This window comes from Piliocolobus tephrosceles, chromosome 17 (assembly GCF_002776525.5).
Source record: "Piliocolobus tephrosceles isolate RC106 chromosome 17, ASM277652v3, whole genome shotgun sequence".
Classification (NCBI taxonomy): domain Eukaryota; kingdom Metazoa; phylum Chordata; class Mammalia; order Primates; family Cercopithecidae; genus Piliocolobus; species Piliocolobus tephrosceles.
In genome coordinates this window covers 57,626,113-57,633,105 of record NC_045450.1, presented here as the reverse complement: position 1 = coordinate 57,633,105, position 6,993 = coordinate 57,626,113, and positions in this window count along the sequence as shown.

The following is a 6,993-nucleotide window of genomic DNA, read 5'->3' as shown; positions in this document are numbered from 1 at the left end:
ACAGGCACCCGCCACCTCGCCCGGCTAGTTTTTTTGTATTTTTTAGTAGAGATGGGGTTTCACCAGATTAGCCAGGATGGTCTCGATTTCCTGACTTCGTGATCTGCCCGTCTCGGACTCCCAAAGTGCTGGGATTACAGGCTTGAGCCACCGCGCCCGGCCGCAGAAGGATTTTTGTGTCCATGCTTGTGTCTAGAAAACAGACTCCGGAACCTTATGTGAGCAACACAACCCACCAGTGAAACAGGGTATTGCTCTTCTTCTTTTCTTGATCTTCCTGTCTGGGCAGACTTCAGAGACTTTGTGACCTGGAGCCCTATTAAGCACGACACAGTATCAGTGGAATTGATCCATAAACCTCCCTGTCCACATCTTGCCCAATGGAGAATGGATCTTTCACCAAAGAGCTCACCAGCATTTTCCACAGAGATGCAAATTCTGAGCCCTCAGAGTTCCCAGTGGATTCAAGGAAGGAAGTGGGAACAAGGTTGAATGCCTACTTGTGAGCTTGATCATCACAGCTATCGGTAATCAGAAATATGAAACAAAATCTCTGCACAAAAGAGCAAGCTCTTAAGTTCACAGGGTGCCTGGGCTGCATTTGAATATCACTTCCCCTCTGCATTTTCCTATCACATAGGAGACTTTGACCTGTGAAGCTGCTATCTGTTAATACTAAAATTCCAAAATAAGATTCTGTTTAGAATGTCCCTTTTTATGCTTCTTAATTATTAGCAGTAAATGTTCATTCTTATGGGATCCTAAGCTAAGAATAGATGTAATCATCTTTATTGGTTTTTTTAAACACCTTTGCTATTATCTATCACCAATTTATATGGAAAATTGCTAAGATAATGTTTGGTTTCAGATGATGAACTAAGTCTATGCCCTCTCAAGAATTGGTGGAAAATAGACAATCAGCAGCTAAGCCCTTTCTTTCTTGTGTGAGGTATAAGTTGTGATAATGCCATATGTGTCACCCTAGGGTCTGGGCAGAGAGTTCTTTTACTCTGATCCCTCAGCCAGAGGACCTCAGTTCTAGTATGACTGGTGCTATTTAGCTCCTCCTGGCCACTTCTCCCAATAAGAATAGTTGTTACTACCAATCTTGGCAGGAGCCCCCAGATCTAGTTTTACAATAGAATCTCACCTGTTAAAAAATGCAGATTGCCAGGCACTACCTCAAATCTGCTAGAATCAGAATCCCCCAGTATGGGGGCTGGAGTTCTGGTGACTCTTCCATGGCCAGCCTGGCACTAGCGCACCTTGCACCAGGCAGCAACACTGTTCGCCTTCTTGCTCCACAAAAGGTGACTCTTCCACAAACGCAGAGTATGTATGCCACTTGCTGTTGACACGGGTGATGTCCGTGTGTTGGAAAGAATAGAAAGAAGCTCCCTATATGTCTGGAATTCCGTGGACCTCTGAGTCCTGACTTTTTAAATATCTCACTTTGTCCAAGTCTGAGAGATTGTAAACTCCATTCGGCCCAGTAGTGATTGAGCTTCTCCACTGCCTGAGATACTTTAGTAGCTACTTTTCCCAGCTGGGTCTCTTGAAGTTAATTTATATGTGGCTTTAAAGAAGCTAATTTATTCTAATGCCCAAATCTTTAAAAACTCCTAAGAGCCTAGGATCTCCCAGGCAAATGCTTGCCTCTTCAAGGCAAATGTTTACCCCCTAAACAATGTCAGAGTAAAATTTCCCAGCATTGAAAATAAGAGCAGAACAGCAGATGACGGTGTGAACAGAGTGAAGAGGGCCAGTGAGGAAACAGACAGTGGTAGACTCAACCACCTCTGATTTCCCTTCTGAAAGTCTGGTCTGTATCTGAATTGTTTTAAAGTTAGCAACCTCTTTATGAGCCATCCCTATGTGATGCCTGCTTGTCCTTCTCCAAAAAGATCACCCCATCCTGATACAAGAAAACAGACTAGCCACACAGAAGTCTCAGAGTATTATTCAAGATCCACTTTAGAGCAGCTTTAAATTGCCTGCATTCAGAGTCTGAGATATCCAATGAGGTCCAGAATCTAAGAGCCACACCCTTGAAGAAGATATCTGTGCTCTCTGAGAAGAGGAGCCACTAGCCACCAATAGTTGTTTAGATTTAAGTTAATTAAAATTTAATAAATGTTTAGGTCCTCAGTCACACTAGCCACATTTCAAGGACCCAATAGCCACGTGACACTGGTGGCTACTATATTGGACAGCACAGATATAATGTCCACCATTGCAAAAGTTTGATTGGACAACTCTGGTCTAAATTCATTTTTATATGTGTATCATCTAATCCCTCATTCAGCCCCATCCTCCTAGGCCAAAAAGTTTAAAGAATATATAATATCATGGCATTTTTATATAGCATAGAGTGCATAATATAAAATCTTGCTTTATAGGCTGGGTGTGGTGGCTCATGCCTGTAATCCCAGCACTTTGGGAGGCCAAAGTGGGCAAATCACTTGAAGTCAGGAATTTGAGACCAGCCTGGCCAACATGGACAAACCATGTCGCTACTAAAAATACAAAAATGTGCCAGGTGCGGTGGTGCACACCTGTAATCCCAGCTACTCGGAATGCAGAGGCAGGAGAATTGCTTGAACCCAGGAGGCGGAGGTTGCAGTGAGCTGAGACAGCGCCTTTGCACTCTAGCCTGGATGACAGAACGAGACTGCCTAAAAAAAAAAAAAATCGTGCTATATAATCTTAAAAGCCCGACCCAGTGTTGAACAAGACTGCAGTGAACAATGGCACAGTCTCTTGTTGAAGTGTTCAGGAGGCTGGAACCGGGATTCAATGGTGAGAGTGGCAACAATTGTGAGATATGAGGCGTCTGGGGACATGAGAACTGGTGACAAGCATACAGGATGGTGTTCTGCAAGACATCCTTCCTAATTCAGAGATGTCTGTCCCATCCCCAACCCCCAACAACAGAAAGGTGTTTCCACCTCAGCCTGTCTAGCTGCATAGAGTCTGTACATGAGTTTAAACCCAGATTAGGGGTGAATTGATCAAATTTCTCAAAGCTAATTTTGAGAGTTTAGGGAATGAGCCTCTCTCAAGTCTAGTGTAACCATAACAGCCTGGATTGCCTAATTGCAATACAGCAATAGATTTCTTTACAAAATGCCAAACTAGGCAACTGCTCCAAGTCCTACTGTTTGCAATTGGGAGTCGGGGAGTAGAGGTCTCAAAATTTATAAATAATTATCTGGATGGTGAAAAGGGAATAGGTTTTAGGCAAAGGTGTGTCAACAGTAACTTAACTACGTTTCTATCTATAGTTACTATGTGGCTTCATTTTCTTTCTTTCTGTTTGTTTGTTTGTTTTTTGAGATGGAGTCTCGCTCTGTCACCCAGGTTAGAGTCCTGTGGCGTGATCTCTGCCCACTGCAACCTCGGCCTCCTGGGTTCAAGCAATTCTCCCTGCCTCAGCCTCTTGAGTAGCTGGGATTACATGCATCTGCCACCATGCCTGACTAATTTTTGTATTTTTTAGTACAGACCGGGTTTCGCCATGTTGGTCAGGCTGGTCTTGAACTCCTGACGTCAGGTGATCCGCCTGCCTTGGCCTCCCAAAATGCTGGGATTACAGGCCTGAGCCACCGTGTCCAGCTGTGACTTCATGTTCTATAGAATGAGAGCAGTTGCTAAGTTTTTAATACACTTTCATTAAAACTACATTTTTTCAACTTATGAATAGTGGTTATGGAGAGACAGAGAGAATCAATGTCTGTTAATTTTTATGCAAAAATCTGCCATTGAATTGTCTGTAATATGTTTCTCAAAATATCATTTATAATTTACTATGTGATTTATACCCAAGCTAAATATAAATTAACTTCATTAACTATGTACATTATCATGACTCTGTTGAATTACTTTCACAGACCAACAAAGCAAAATTAAAAATGAACTCTGAGTGACCTAGTCTAGTTAACAATAGACCTCTGATAGGCCTTAGTTGAGGGTCCCCAACACACTCCCTTGTGTCTAGGGTTATGCCCCACTTCTGGATAAAGGTCCCTGGTCATTCAGAGAAAGGTTTTTTTGTGTTTTTTGTTTTGTTTTGTTTTGCTTTGTTTTTTTCAATGCAGTGACAAGGAAAAGTGTAAACAATAACCAGAGTAAGGAAATTTGAATACAGCACTCGGCTAAGGGATGTTTTCATTTTTTCCACACAACTAATGGGTATCTACTATATGCCTAGGAATCTTCTAGGTGCTGTGTATACAGCAGCAAACACAACAGGCAAAGCCTCTGCTTTCATACAACAGACATCTTAGTCTGTTGGGGGCAAGAGAACAAAAAATATATGTCAGATGCTAAGTACTATGAAGAAAAATAAAGGGAAGGGGCTTGGCAGTGAAGGAAGGTGCTATTCTACAGAGGCAATAGGAGACCTCTTCGCAGAGAAAGTGAGATTGCAGCAGAGACCCCCTCCAAGTAAGGGAGCTTTTGCCATGCAGAGATCTGGGAACAGAGTGCCCCAGTAGATGCTAAAGTCAGTATGGACAGAATCAACGAGTCTAATGAGAACCTATTGTGTGCTTGGTACTGTGCTGCGCCCCCTGGAGGATAAGGAAATAGAACCGTGACAGTAAGAGGAGATGTTATGCACTTGCGAGCACTTGGGCACTGGAACCGTGCTGCCTGGGTGACTCCGCTATTACCAGCTAGGTGATCTCAGGCAAGTTCCTCAACATCCCCATGTCTTAAATCTCTCAAGTATAGAACAAGTGGAATAACAGCAGGACGACTCCTTGGAGTTACTGGGAGGGCTAATGAGTCAATGTGTGGAACATCCTTAGCGAGCACTCACTCAGCATTAGCTGTGACTATCATAGTTACAATGCTTTTCTCCCATTTCTGATCTGAACCCCTCTATGGCATTTCTGATCATACTGAAATGATGAGATTTATACTTCCTGATCTTCTAGGTTCTCTACCTACAACAGTGGTTCTCAACTGGAGGCAATTTTGTCCCACAGGGAACACCTGACAATGTCTGGAGACTTTTTTATTATTGTTATTATTATCATTATTATTATTTATTATTTTTGAGATGGAGTCTCACTCTGTCACCCAGGCTGGAGGGCAATGATGTGATCTCGGCTCACTGCAACCTCCGCCTCTCGGGTTCAAGCAATTCCCCTGCCTCAGCCTCCTGGGTTGCTGGGACTACAGGTGTGCACCACCATGCCTGGCTAATTTTTGTATTTTTAGTAGAGATGGGGTCTCGCCATATTGGCCAGGCTGGTCTTGAACTCCTGTCCTGAAGTGATCCACCCTCCTCAGCCTCCCAAAGTGCTGGGATTACAGGCATGAGCCACTAAGCCCGACTATATTTTATTTTTAATTGACAATAATTTTATCTATTTATCTGTAGACATTTTTGATTGTCACAACTGGAGAGCGGGGGTTCGGTGTTACTGGCATCTACTGTGTAGGGGCCTGGGATGCTGTTAAATAAACATCCTACAAAGCATACAACAGTTTCCTATAACAAAGAATTATTTGTTCCAAAATGTCAATCGTGCAGTTGTTGAAAACCCCCACTCTACACCAACCAGGGATAAGGATAAAGAGCTGATGACTCAAATGGATTTCCCTTTCATCTCATCCAACCTCATTCAAATGGATGTGCCACCAGCCCAAATGTCCTGACTGGGGAGATATAACCAGGGCTTTTTGATACCCACTCCATTGGTAACCATCTCAAGAGGAGAGTAGTAGAGTAGCTATTACAAAACTACAGAGCTGCATCACACAAGGTGAACCAAGAAAAGACTGAGGAGAGGAAGTGAGGTGCAGTCAGCCTTCCTGGGACCAGTCACTTGCTGTGTCTTAGTCATGGCTCATGTCCACCCTAATTCAGGCACCTGTGGCCAGAAGAGGAAAGGGTTTAAAGAAGCAAAACGTGATCATTTAGGGCCTCAGGTAAAATGGGCAGGATGAATGAAGTCTGAAGCAAATGTGCTAGACAAATATGTATAAGTAATGCCAAAAAGCTCTGTAGACACTGCAGGCTTGAGACCAGTGTTTCTCAATCTTTTTTTTTTTTTTTTCTCCCTCATTATCATCCCCAACCACCACTCCAGCAAGCCTTGTAGACATTGTTTTCCTAATCGCCACCACCGCCCCATACAAAATTTTCATATCACTAATATACCATTGGGCCCCACAGTGGCTCACGCCTATAATCCCAGCACTTTGGAAGGCTGAGGCAGGTGGGTCGCTCGAGCTCAGGAGTTCAAGACCAGCCTGGGCAATACGGTGAGACCCTGTCTCTACAAAAAAATACAAAAATTAGCTAGGAGTGTTAGTGCACACCTGTAGTCCCAGCTACTCAGGAGACCAAGGTGAGAGGATCTCTTGAGCCTGGGAGGTCGAGGCTGTAGTGATCTGTGATTGTGTCACTGCTTTCCAGCCTGGGCAACACAGCGAGACCCTGTCTCAATACAAAACAAAACAAAACAAAATAAATATACTGTCGATTTGTTTATGTATTGTGGCCCTTTGAAGGACTACAAACCATTGTAATATCTAAGGGTTTTTGCCCCCTGCCCAAGAACCAACTTTTACCACTCCATGGTCACTTCCCTTGAGAATGTATAATTGAATCCACTGTCCCTACTCTTTTCAGCTCCTTCCCCAGCCCCTCTCTTTTTTTCTCAACATACCTTTTCATTTGTCAAACCCCCAACTATGTTCCTTGCTCAACAATAATTAATTGTGATTAAGTAAGTCACACATAGAGGAGCAATTATCAAACCGTAAAGACCTATGACAACGTCAGTTAGTTGCAGTAGTAAAAAAATAATCCAAGTGGCCAGGTGTGGTGGCTCATGCTGGTAATCCCAGCACTTTGGGAGGCTGACACAGGTGAAACACTTAAGATCAGAAGTTCGAGACCAGCCTGGCCAACGTGGCGAAATTCCATCTCTACTAAAAATATAAAAATTAGCAGGGCATGATGGCAGGCACCTGTAA